Below are 12,359 nucleotides of genomic sequence, written 5' to 3'. Positions count from 1 at the left end.
GCCTACTTATAGCCTTCGTCGCGAAACCCCCAGTACCGAGAGCCACTATACGGAAAACCTTCCAGAGACGCCGCCGCCGCCAATCCCATCTCGGGGGATTCAGGAGATCGTCTCCGGCACCCTGCCGGAGAGGGGAATCATCTCTCGGAGGACTCTTCACCGCCATGGTCGCCTCCGGAGTGATGTGTGAGTAGTTCACCCCTGGACTATGGGTCCATAGCAGTAGCTAGATGATCGTCTTCTCCTAATTGTGCTTCATTGTCGGATCTTGTGAGCTGCCTAACATGATCATGATCATCTATCTGTAATGCTATATGTTGTGTTTGTTGGGATCCGATGAATAGAGAATACTATGCTATGTTGATTATCAATCTATTACCTATGTGTTGTTTATGATCTTGCATGCTCTCTGTTATTAGTAGAGGCTCTGGCCAAGTTTTTGCTAGTAACTCCAAGAGGGAGTATTTATGCTCGATAGTGGGTTCATGCCTCCATTAAATCTGAGACAGTGACAGAAAGTTCTAAGGTTGTGGATGTGCTGTTGTCACTAGGGATAAAACATCGATGCTATGTCTAAGGATGTATACATTACGCACCATACTTAATGCAATTGTCTGTTGTTTGCAACTTAATACTGGAAGGGGTTCGGATGATAACCTGTAACATCCCAAGTTTCAACAAAATGAACAAGAGAGATTTCAAGAATCCAAAAATTGGGGCAAACAAAAACTTTTTCTCATCATATAGGTTTATGCATATTAGATCACCTTATATTTTATTTGGAGTGTGCAATTGCCATGATGCTTGCTTATGTGTTCCTTCTCACTCCAAAACCCTAGGGATGATCACCTGATCACCCAAAGTCAAATAAAAAGAAAATATAAAAGAAATTCCAAAAACCCATTTCACTCTCACATAAGGCCTATGCCATTTTTGCAAATCTTAACCTAGACCACTTTGGCTTGCACCATTGGTTGAAGATGGTTACTAAACACTTTTAAATACTTTTGGAAGTGAAGAAACTCAACTCGAACCAAAATCAAATTCAAATCCCAACATACATGCAATATGGTCACTTGTGCCATTTTTAACCTGATGGCCACTTTGAGCCCCTGGTTCTCCTCTTTCCACTTCTAAACTTTGTCAAACCTTTTCACCTCATCCAAGACAACATCAAGCACTACAACTTGCCCAAAACCACCCCCTCAAATTCATCACCAATTTCAAATGGGAAGCAAGCAAAGTTGGAACTTTCTCACAAAAACAAGATCATATGCAAAATGTGATTTTGCATACCAACTCCATTTTGACCACCACCACCACCAAAATGCTTCATTCAATATTTGTTTGCAACCCACCAAAAAGAATTTCAAATTTCGAAAATAATTTTCTTGCGGGCATTGTGTCGAACACATTGCAGGCAGGGTATAAATTGGAGCCCATACCTCATTTTTCTACTTGGACTTGGTCCAATCTTGCTCTCTCTGCACCCTGGAGTCTCCCTCTCACTTCACTACATCAACCTCACCACTTGCACTGGACTTGGTTTGGATTAAACAACCCAAACCATGCCATGCCGTGGCATGGCATGCCACTTCATGCCATCTCCTCTTCTGGTCCAATCCAGCCTGCATCACCGTGTCTTGCACCTCCCTCTCACTCACACGAGCACGACCCAACACCGCCTCGACAAAAATTTTTACCGCAGCTAGTAGAAAACGTCGAGCCCGTACGCGCCAGCACGCCCATGCCGCGCCGTAGCGCGCATGGCGCCGGCCGCCGGACGCGCGAGCGTCGGCCGCCCGCGCCCTGCGTCACCTCCGCCTTCACGCTCACCGCCAGTAGACGCACCACGGTGCCTGCATCGCTGGACATGCGCACGAGGCCGCGGGAACGCCGTGGACGACGACCGCGTCGACGACCGTCCGCCACGGTGCCCACGGACGCGTGACGCGCGCCACCGTGCTTGACCACCGAACCCTGTTTGGAGCTCGCCGTGACGTTCCACGAGCTTGCCTGGACACGCCCATGACCTCGCCCACGCCGTGGATCGACGGAGCGCGCCGAGCCACCGTCACCATGACCGCCGCGCCCGGCTCGGAGCCGCTATAAAAGGGCACTCCGCGCCCCAAATTGAGCACGCCACCCACCTTCCCTCACCTCACAGCCTTCTCCTCGCCGCCTCAATTCCATCGATTAGCCATCGCCTCGCCCCAATTGCTAGCTCGCCGCCGCATCTGTAGCCGAAGCCCGCCGAGAAGGAGGCCGCCCCGGGAGACGCGCCGGCTGCTTCCGAGCGCCTCCCCATCATCGACAACGACGCGGCGCACCACTCCGACGACCGCCGGAGCTCGACGACGGCTCCGACCCCCTGCTGCCGCCGCGCTGCCATCGCCTCTCGCCGTCGACGACGACAACCCTGGGCCGTTAGATCATCGCCCGATCCAACGCCTCTCTTTCCCCGTCCGGTTCGGTAAGTAACCCCCGCTGACGCGTGGCCCCCACACGGTCGACGGCCCGCTGCGCTAGACGCAGATCTTGGGCCGGCCCAAGTTCGTTTCCGCGCAAGCCCACCTATTTGAATTCAAAATTGGAAATTAGATAAAATACACAATCTGTTGCAAACTTTGAAATTTAATTGTGATAAATCTACTGGGCCAAATTTTGCAAACTTTATATTTCTGGAAACCTTATGAAATGGTCTACACTTTGCCACTGACTAGAACCCTAGATCTTTTGTAGAAATGAAATGACAAAATAAACAAGGCAGGGACTTTTCTCGCCTTATAATAATTCTTAAAAATCAACCATAAATGCTTTTCAGTAAATTCCACCTCCAATAATTCACTTTTCACTTATACTAATTGTTTTTACAAAAATATGCCATGCTTACTTTGGATGATCATAGTTTAGTTGATTTAAGAGCCCTATGGCTATTTTCTAGTCAAAGATATTGTCCAAAACTATTACTAAATCTTATGTGGGATTTTCCCTCATTTAAATCTTGTCACCACAATTTCCAAATAAAGTGGAGACTCTGGTTATTTAGGTCCCATAGGAATTGTGGTGATATTAAATCTTTGTTATGCTAGAATTAAATAGTATGAGGTGCTCACCTCATTTAAATCTTTTCTCCAAATGCTAAGTGTGAAGAGGTTGACTTGGGTCAACCTAGGTCACACATTATGCATAAGAGAAATTAAATCTTAATAAGATAAGGAGAGGAAATTATTTCTCTAATTAATTCAAAGTAACATTTAAGTTAGTATGAGAGGAAATTATTTTTCTTAAATAACAAGAAAAACACATCCACCAACTTAATAGTAAATAGTGATGCTAGTTTAAATGTGTGAACCATGCTTGTGCATTAGTTTAGTAGATTAGTTTGGTGTGATGATTGTGTACCCCGTATTCGTATTTTAGACGCTAGTACCGAGGAGTACCGGGGAGGAGGAGGAGGTCTACTTCAGGAAGAAGAAGACCACTTTGACCGATTTCCCAACCAAGGCAAGATAATACTCTTGCAAAGTGCAAAGCTCACCATGAGCAAGGCATTACCCCATTTACTTTATGCTTATAATCCTATTTCCCAGTTTTACTCTACAAGCTTTATTTACTTTTGTTTTATCAAAGTACTTGTTGATTTATGCTTTACTGGGTTAGTTTGGAGTTAGTACAAGAGTATCAAACTTAGCCTAGAAGCAAAGCAAATACTTAGCACCCCTCACACATAGTGGCTAGTGCTAATTTTAAAATGACTACTCTAGATGGGAACATGTGTTGATGAGATGATGATGGTGAAAACCTTGGAATGATTAGTCATTTCCATTGAAAGATTTTGAAGGTGAATATGACACTGAAGTTTGACCTGGTGACTTTGGTTAAAAACTGATGATTGAGTTGGATGCGATACCTTCCCAATATTAAGTACCCCCACAATACCTGATTATGGGTAGGGCTTAAGTCGCACTTTATGTGCTTTAGTATGGGTTCCCTCTGAACAAGCGTCATCGGGGTTATGCCGAAAGCTGCCTCTACAACAAAAGAGATGATATGATATGACGTGAATATGAGGTGAATGTCCGGCCCAAGCCCTGTGCGATTCCGGGTTAACGGTTGGTTTTCACCGGAGGCCAAGCTCATGGGGAGAGGTGCCTATACTAGGGTGTGTAAGTGAAAGGTTAATGGTTGATGATCCGCGTCGAGTTACGATTATTCAGGGTTTTACCCCTGACGGATGTAATCAAATGTTGTGGCACAAGTGTGCGACCTCTGCAGAGTGTAGAACTATTCGAATAGCCGCGTCCGCGGATATGGACAATTGGAAAGGCCATTCTGTTTCCATCATCAGAATTTATATCTTTGTGACTGGTGTTTTTGAACCTGAACTTGAAAGGTGACTTTGACTTTGAATCACAACTGAGTTGTGGGAATGACACTAATGTTCCCACTTGAGTTAGTTAGCACTTGAGGAGTTGTTTACAAAAGTGTTTAGGAAATAAAATTGGCTTTATGCAAATAAACTTAGAGCTTAGAACACCTTTATGTCAATGCTAGTACTTACTTTAGTATTAGTTTGCGAGTACTTAAAGTACTCACGGCTTTGTCCCTGGCTATTCAAATGGCGAGAATATGAAGCCGAGCAGCGGTACGAGGAGGACGATCAGCAGGACGTCTACCACAACTAGGAGTTTCTAACGTCAAGCGTTGGCCTGTGGACTAGAGAGTCCTTGTATCTTACGCTTCCGCTATGAACTTGTGTTGTTCGTTGATCAATAGATCAACTATTTGTGTAATATGGATCGTGTGATTCCAAGTTGTAAGACATTATGGTTTGTAATGAATGATGACTGTGATACTTAACTATTATGCCTCGCAACAACAATTTCCTGGGATTGCGATGTATGACATAATAGGCATCCGGACTTAAAAATCCGGGTGTTGACAAGTTGGTATCGAGCCATTGTTTGACCTTAGGAGACCCTAGTTAGAAATGGACGTTACGAAAAATTGAGTTTCAAAAAGAAATGAAGTATTTCTAAAAATCTTAATCTTGTCTTCTCCTTGAGCTCTTTGGAAAAACAAGAAGTCATGCTCTTCCTTAGAAATATAACTAAAATTTTGCCACACTTGTTCACTTCTCTAACTTAATCCTTTACTTCACTTTCAGATGGAGCCCGTGAACACGAAGTTTTACCAGCTTGGGAATGGGGGAAGCTTGATCTTCGAGCACGACCTCAACGCCCTGTCCGACCACCTTGGTCGCCCGCACCCGGAGTTCCACGGATCGCGAGATCGCGAACCAGCCAGAGGCGAGTTGCGGTGGATCATCACCGCTGACTTGAGGGGCAAGATGGAGCCTCCCACTTCGAGAGGATCCTCTTCTCCTTCATGGAGAGCAACTGGCTGGACGGACTTGCTCGCGGCCTTCAGGAGGGACTCGCACGCTTGTGCGGGATGAGCGGGGAGGCACTCCAGCACCCTCGCTTCTCTCACCTTGCGAGGCGTAACTCCGCTGGAGAACCCATGGACATGTCATCGCACCCGCGGTGAAGCACCACGTGGAGCATCTCGACTTCATGCTGTACCACACTCGGCGGGATCTCGACCACTCCGTGAGTACGCCAACCGGACTCACGCCCGCATCATCGAGCAGGGCGATCGCATCAAGATGCTCGCCAAGGACCGCAGGACTCTCCCGCCGCGGCGCGCAAAGAAGGATGCCACTATCGACCGCCTCCGCGCGAAGATCGCAGCACTTGAGGCCACCGTCAAGGCCCAAGAAGAGCAGATGAAGAAGATGGAGGAAGATGGAGAAGACATTCGGGGAGGAAGCAACTACCGAGTGACGACGACGACTTCGAGGAGGATGAGAACACCGAGGGGGAAGACTACGACTTCACGGACGACGAGGATGATGACCACACCCCCATCGATGTTGATGAGGAGGAGGAGTAGTTCACTTATGCACTATCGTAGGTGTGAGTTGTATCCCGCCCCATGTATCGTAGTTTGGAGAAGAAGGGTTCTTAAAACCCTTAGTGTGTTAGCTTGTAATGTGTGTTGTTTGCTATGAATGAATGTATGTTTGTGTCATCATGAAAAGACTTCAAGTTTTAAACTTGTGAACTCAACCACAAAACAAGCCATAGAAATTTCCCTCTTTTCTCATGATCAATCTCAATACTCGAGATGGCCCCTCCAACTCGCAACACGAACCAAGATGCTATGATGCGAGATGTTGCAAGTTATCTTTGGAAGATAGAGAAGCAGAAAGAGCTGAAAGGCAAGCCAACCTTGCAGCACATCAACAGCTTGTCAACAACCATCAAGGCCACCATGATCATCCAGGATCTAAGCTCAAGAACTTCCGAATACCAACCCGCCGAGTTTTCAGCAAGGCGAGGAACCACTTGATGCGAGATGATTGGCTCCAAACTATGGAGAACAATCTAGAAGTAGGCTGGAGTGGAAGAGAATGAGAAAGTGTTGTTTGCCACGCACTACTTAGCAGACCAGCAAGAGCTTGGTGGACAAGCACCCGTGCCATGAACGCAGGACGGTTCATGACTTGGACTGATTTCAAGCTCAAGTTCAGCAAGTACCATGTGCCCCCGGGTCTGATAAAGAAGATGAGAGATGAGTTCCGTGAAGCGAAGCAAGGCGGATGTCCGTGGTGGAATACCGCGACAAGTTTCTCACACTTGTCAAGGTACGCCCGGATGAGACCGACACTGCGAGAAGAGGAAGGAAAGGTTCTGAACGGACCGCATGATGAGATGCGGGTGTGTTGATCAACATCCCCTTTGCCGACCTCGAAGCCCTCGTTGACTCCGCCATCCGGATGGAGGGCAAAGCGCACCAAGCCGGCGAGAACCGCAAGCGCCGCATGATGAATCGAGTGGGCCCAGCAATGCCCCAAGGTACCGCCCCAACTCGGGCGGAGGTTTCAGACCAACAAGCCCAATGCACAGATGTCACGTCCGGTTTATCGGAACCGGAGTGGAGGAAACCCGAGGCCGGGAGGCCATCACAACAACGAGAACTACAACACCAACAACAACTTCAACCGCGCTCCGCCAAGAGCCCCCAACAACAACAATAGCAACAACAACTCCAACACCGCACCAAGGACCGGGAGCAATGCAATCCCCGTCGCGAACAAGCGAGGACAAGACCACCATCACTTGTTATGAGTGTGGTGTAGTGGGGCACTACTCCAATGAGTGTCCCAAGAGGCTCGCCAAGCTCGCAGCAACCCCGCACCACCAGCTCAGCAGCAACGCCGTGTCTCCACCGGCAAGAAGTTCGCCCCCAACAACCCGAACAACCGCGGAGGTCGCCTCTACCACATGAATGCCGAGGAAGCCCGGGAAGCACCTGACGTGGTGCCGGGTATGTTCTCTGTTAACTCAATACCAGCAAGAGTGTTGTTTGATTCTGGAGCATCGCATTCGTTTATTCTGAGAAGATTTTGTATGCACTAGTAAGATTCAACCAGTCAGCTTGAAACATGTCATGGTAGTTCAAATACCTGGATCAACAACTAAAGCTAGAAAATTTTGCAAAGATGTACCCATCGTAATCCATGAAATAGACTTTTATGCAAACTTGATTGTTACGGGAACGAAAGGATTGGAAGTAGTCCTGGTATGGACTGGATGGCGAAACATCATGGATTGATAGACTGCGCCAAGAAGGCCATCACCATGACAAGTAGCACCGGAATAATAATAGAACACTTATCTCGAAAAACTACCCGAGAAAATTCACCTGCAATCAAAGTGTAGCAAAGCCAACTCTGGATCAAATCGTGGTCGTTTGTCGATACACGATGTGTTTCCGGATGATCTACCCGGTATGCCCCCGGACCGGGATATCGAGTTTATCATCGAGTTAATCCCTGGAACAGACCCATAGCCCAGAGAGCCTACAAAGCATGAACCCCAGAATCGATAGAACTGAAGAAGCAAGCTGGATGATATGCTGTACAAAGGTCTGATTCGACCAAGTGCGTCGCCTTGGAGATCACCGATTTTGTTTGTGGATAAAAAGGACGGTGCCACTCGTTTGGTTACGGATTATCGTAAGCTTAACGATGTCACCATCAAGAACAAATATCCCTTGCCAAAGATAGAAGATCTGTTTGACCAGCTAACCGGTGCCCAAGTTTTCTCAAAGATTGATCTCGAGGACGGGTTACCATCAACTAAAGATTCGAGCAACGAGATATTCCAAAGACTGCCTTTACCACCGTGATATGGACTGTATGAGTACAATGTCATGTCCTTTGGACCGACCAATGCCCCCGCTTATTTCATGAACCTCATGAATAAGATCTTTATGGAATTCCTGGATAAGTTTGTCGTTGTCTTCATCGACGACATCCTTATCTACTCAAAATCGAAGAAGAACATGAGCAACATTTGGAAGTGGTTCTAGAAACCCTTAGGCAACATCGGTTGTACGCCAAGTTTAGCAAATGTGAGTTTTGGTTAAGAGAAGTGGGATTCTGGGACACATCTTGTCCGCAGGAGGAATTCTTTGTAGATCCCGCAAAAATCAAAGCTGTTGAGGAATGGAAGGCCCCAACCACCCGCACGGAAGTCCGCGCATGTCTAGGATGGGCGGGATATTACCGCCGATTCGTTGAAGGATTTTCAAGCATCGCAAGGCCAATGACTCAAGCTTTGAAGAAGGACCGGAAATTTGACTGGAATGACAAATGTGAAGAAAGCTTTCAGCTACTCAAGCTCAGATTAACCACAGCCCCAATTTTGATCATGCCCGATGTCACCAAGCCATTTGATGTCTATTGTGATGCATCCAAGACTGGACTTGGATGTGTGTTGATGCAAGAAGGCAAAGTGATATCTTACCTATCAAGGCAACTGAAGCAACATGAACAGAACTATCCAACCCATGACTTGGAGTTAGCAGCCGTAGTGTTAGCCCTGAAGGTTTGGCGTCATTACCTTATGGGTAATCGATGCGAGATATATTCAGATCACAAGAGCCTGAAGTACATTTTCACCCAGAAAGAGCTGAACATGAGACAACGCAGATGGATTGAATTAATCAAGGATTACGACATGGAAATTCACTACCACCCCGGCAAGGCCAATGTGGTAGCGGATGCCTTGAGCAGACTGCCGTGTCAGTTAAACTCCATGATCGCAATAGAGCAACCAAGCCTGCACCAAGAGTTTGAACATTTCGGACTAGAGCTAGTGAGCGAAGGATTCCTCGCCGACATTGAACTCCAACCCACTTTGATGAGCCGGATAAAGGAAGCCCGGAAGGAAATGCCGCATTGACGGAATAAAGAGTCAAATAGCTGCAGGAAAGGCACCAGGATTCACCATAGACGAAGCCGGAGTTCTTTGGTACAAAGAACGTCTCTGCGTACCATCGGACTCTGACTTGAAGCAAGTCATTCTGCAAGAAGCCCATGACACCCTTTACTCAATCCACCCTGGAGGTACCAAGATGTACCAAGACCTGAAGGAACAATTATGGTGGCACGGAATGAAGCGAGAGATAGGAAGCTACATCGCCAAGTGTGATATACGTCGGCGAGTCAAAGCAGAACATCAACGACCCGCAGGATCTGTTGCAACCTTCTGATTCCGAGTGGAAATGGGATTACGTCGGTATGGACTTTATCACAGGATTGCCCAAATCTAGCCGAGGAAATGACTCCATTTGGGTAGTCATTGATAGGTTGACCAAGGTTGCACATTTCATCCCTGTCAAGACCACATACCAAGGCCCAAAGCTAGCTGAGTTATACATATCCAGAATAGTCAGCCTGCACGGAACCCCGAAGTCAATTGTGTCAGATAGAGGATCACAATTCACCTCAAGATTACGGCGAGAAAGTACATGAAGGACTAGGAACCCGTCGAATTTCAGACAAGATACCACCCACAGATCGACGGACAGACTGAGAGAGTCAACCAGATCCTAGAAGATATGTTGAGAGCCTGTGTGCTAGAGTACGGATCCAAATGGGAAGACTGCCTACCATATGCAGAATTCTCCTACAACAATAGCTATCAAGCCAGCTTACAGATGGCCCCCTTTGAAGCCCTGTACGGAAGGAAATGCCGTACCCCTCTGAACTGGTCGGAAGTCGGAGATAGTCAAGTCTTCGGCCCCGATGTTCTCCGCGAAGCCGAAGAGAAGGTGCACAAGATCCGTGAGTACCTCAAGACCGCCCAATCCAGACAGAAGAGCTACGCCGACAAGAGACGCCGAGAGATGACATTCTAAATCGGAGATTTTGTGTATCTCAAAGTCTCACCCCTCAAAGGAATGCAGAGATTCCAACTTAAAGGAAAGCTCGCCCCCGGATATGTCGGACCATTCAAGATTACGGATCGCCGAGGAGAAGTCTCATATCGCTTGGAACTGCCGAGAAGAGATGTCCGCCGTACACAATGTGTTTCACATCTCACTGCTTCGGAAGTGTCTAGAAGTACCTGAGAAGACCGAAGTATTCAAGAACATCGACCACAGAGCCATTGATATCAACAAGGACCTAACCTATCGTGAAGTGCCTATTCGCATCCTTGAAGAAGCATTCAGGACCACCCGCACTAGAAGTATCAAGTTCCTGAAAATACAATGGAGTAATCACACCGAAGAAGAAGCAACACAGGAACGCGAGGAAGATATGAAGAAGGAATACCCAAATCTCTTTAGTACCTAGTTTTCTCTAGATCTCGGGACGAGATCTTTTGTAAGGGGGAAGGGTTTGTAACATCCCAAGTTTCAACAAAATGAACAAGAGAGATTTCAAGAATCCAAAAATTGGGGCAAACAAAAACTTTTTCTCATCATATAGGTTTATGCATATTAGATCACCTTATATTTTATTTGGAGTGTGCAATTGCCATGATGCTTGCTTATGTGTTCCTTCTCACTCCAAAACCCTAGGGATGATCACCTGATCACCCAAAGTCAAATAAAAAGAAAATATAAAAGAAATTCCAAAAACCCATTTCACTCTCACATAAGGCCTATGCCATTTTTGCAAATCTTAACCTAGACCACTTTGGCTTGCACCATTGGTTGAAGATGGTTACTAAACACTTTTAAATACTTTTGGAAGTGAAGAAACTCAACTCAAACCAAAATCAAATTCAAATCCCAACATACATGCAATATGGTCACTTGTGCCATTTTTAACCTGATGGCCACTTTGAGCCCCTGGTTCTCCTCTTTCCACTTCTAAACTTTGTCAAACCTTTTCACCTCATCCAAGACAACATCAAGCACTACAACTTGCCCAAAACCACCCCCTCAAATTCATCACCAATTTCAAATGGGAAGCAAGCAAAGTTGGAACTTTCTCACAAAAACAAGATCATATGCAAAATGTGATTTTGCATACCAACTCCATTTTGACCACCACCACCACCAAAATGCTTCATTCAATATTTGTTTGCAACCCACCAAAAAGAATTTCAAATTTCGAAAATAATTTTCTTGCGGGCATTGTGTCGAACACATTGCAGGCAGGGTATAAATTGGAGCCCATACCTCATTTTTCTACTTGGACTTGGTCCAATCTTGCTCTCTCTGCACCACAGAGTCTCCCTCTCACTTCACTACATCAACCTCACCACTTGCACTGGACTTGGTTTGGATTAAACAACCCAAACCATGCCATGCCGTGGCATGGCATGCCACTTCATGCCATCTCCTCTTCTGGTCCAATCCAGCCTGCATCACCTTGTCTTTCACCTCCCTCTCACTCACCTGAGCACGACCCAACACTGCCTCGACAAAAATTTTTACCGCAGCTAGTAGAAAACGTCGAGCCCAGACGCGCGCCAGCACGCCCATGCCGCGCCGTAGCGCGCATGGCGCCAGCGGCCGGACGCGCCGAGCGTCGGCCGCCCCGCGCCCTGCGTCACCTCCGCCTTCACGCTCACCGCCGGTAGACGCACCACGGTGCCCTGCATCGCCCTGGACATGCGCACGAGGCCGCGGGAACGCCGTGGACGACGACCGCGTCGACGACCGTCCGCCACGGTGCCCACGGACGCGTGACGCGCGCCACCGTGCTTGACCACCGAACCCTGTTTGGAGCTCGCCGTGACGTTCCCCGAGCTTGCACTGGACACGCCCATGACCTCGCCCACGCCGTGGATCGACGGAGCGCGCCGAGCCACCGTCACCATGACCGCCCGCCCTGGCTCGGAGCCGCTATAAAAGGGGCACTCCGCGCCCCAAATTGAGCACGCCACCCACCTTCCCTCACCTCACAGCTTCTCCTCGCCGCCTCAATTCCATCGATTAGCCTTTGCCTCGCCCCAATTGCTAGCTCGCCGCCGCATACCGTAGCCGAA

Source organism: Lolium perenne, chromosome 1 (genome assembly GCF_019359855.2).
Source record: "Lolium perenne isolate Kyuss_39 chromosome 1, Kyuss_2.0, whole genome shotgun sequence".
NCBI classification, from domain to species: domain Eukaryota; kingdom Viridiplantae; phylum Streptophyta; class Magnoliopsida; order Poales; family Poaceae; genus Lolium; species Lolium perenne.
The sequence above is the reverse complement of the archived record's forward strand: the minus strand, read 5'-3'. Positions refer to the sequence as shown.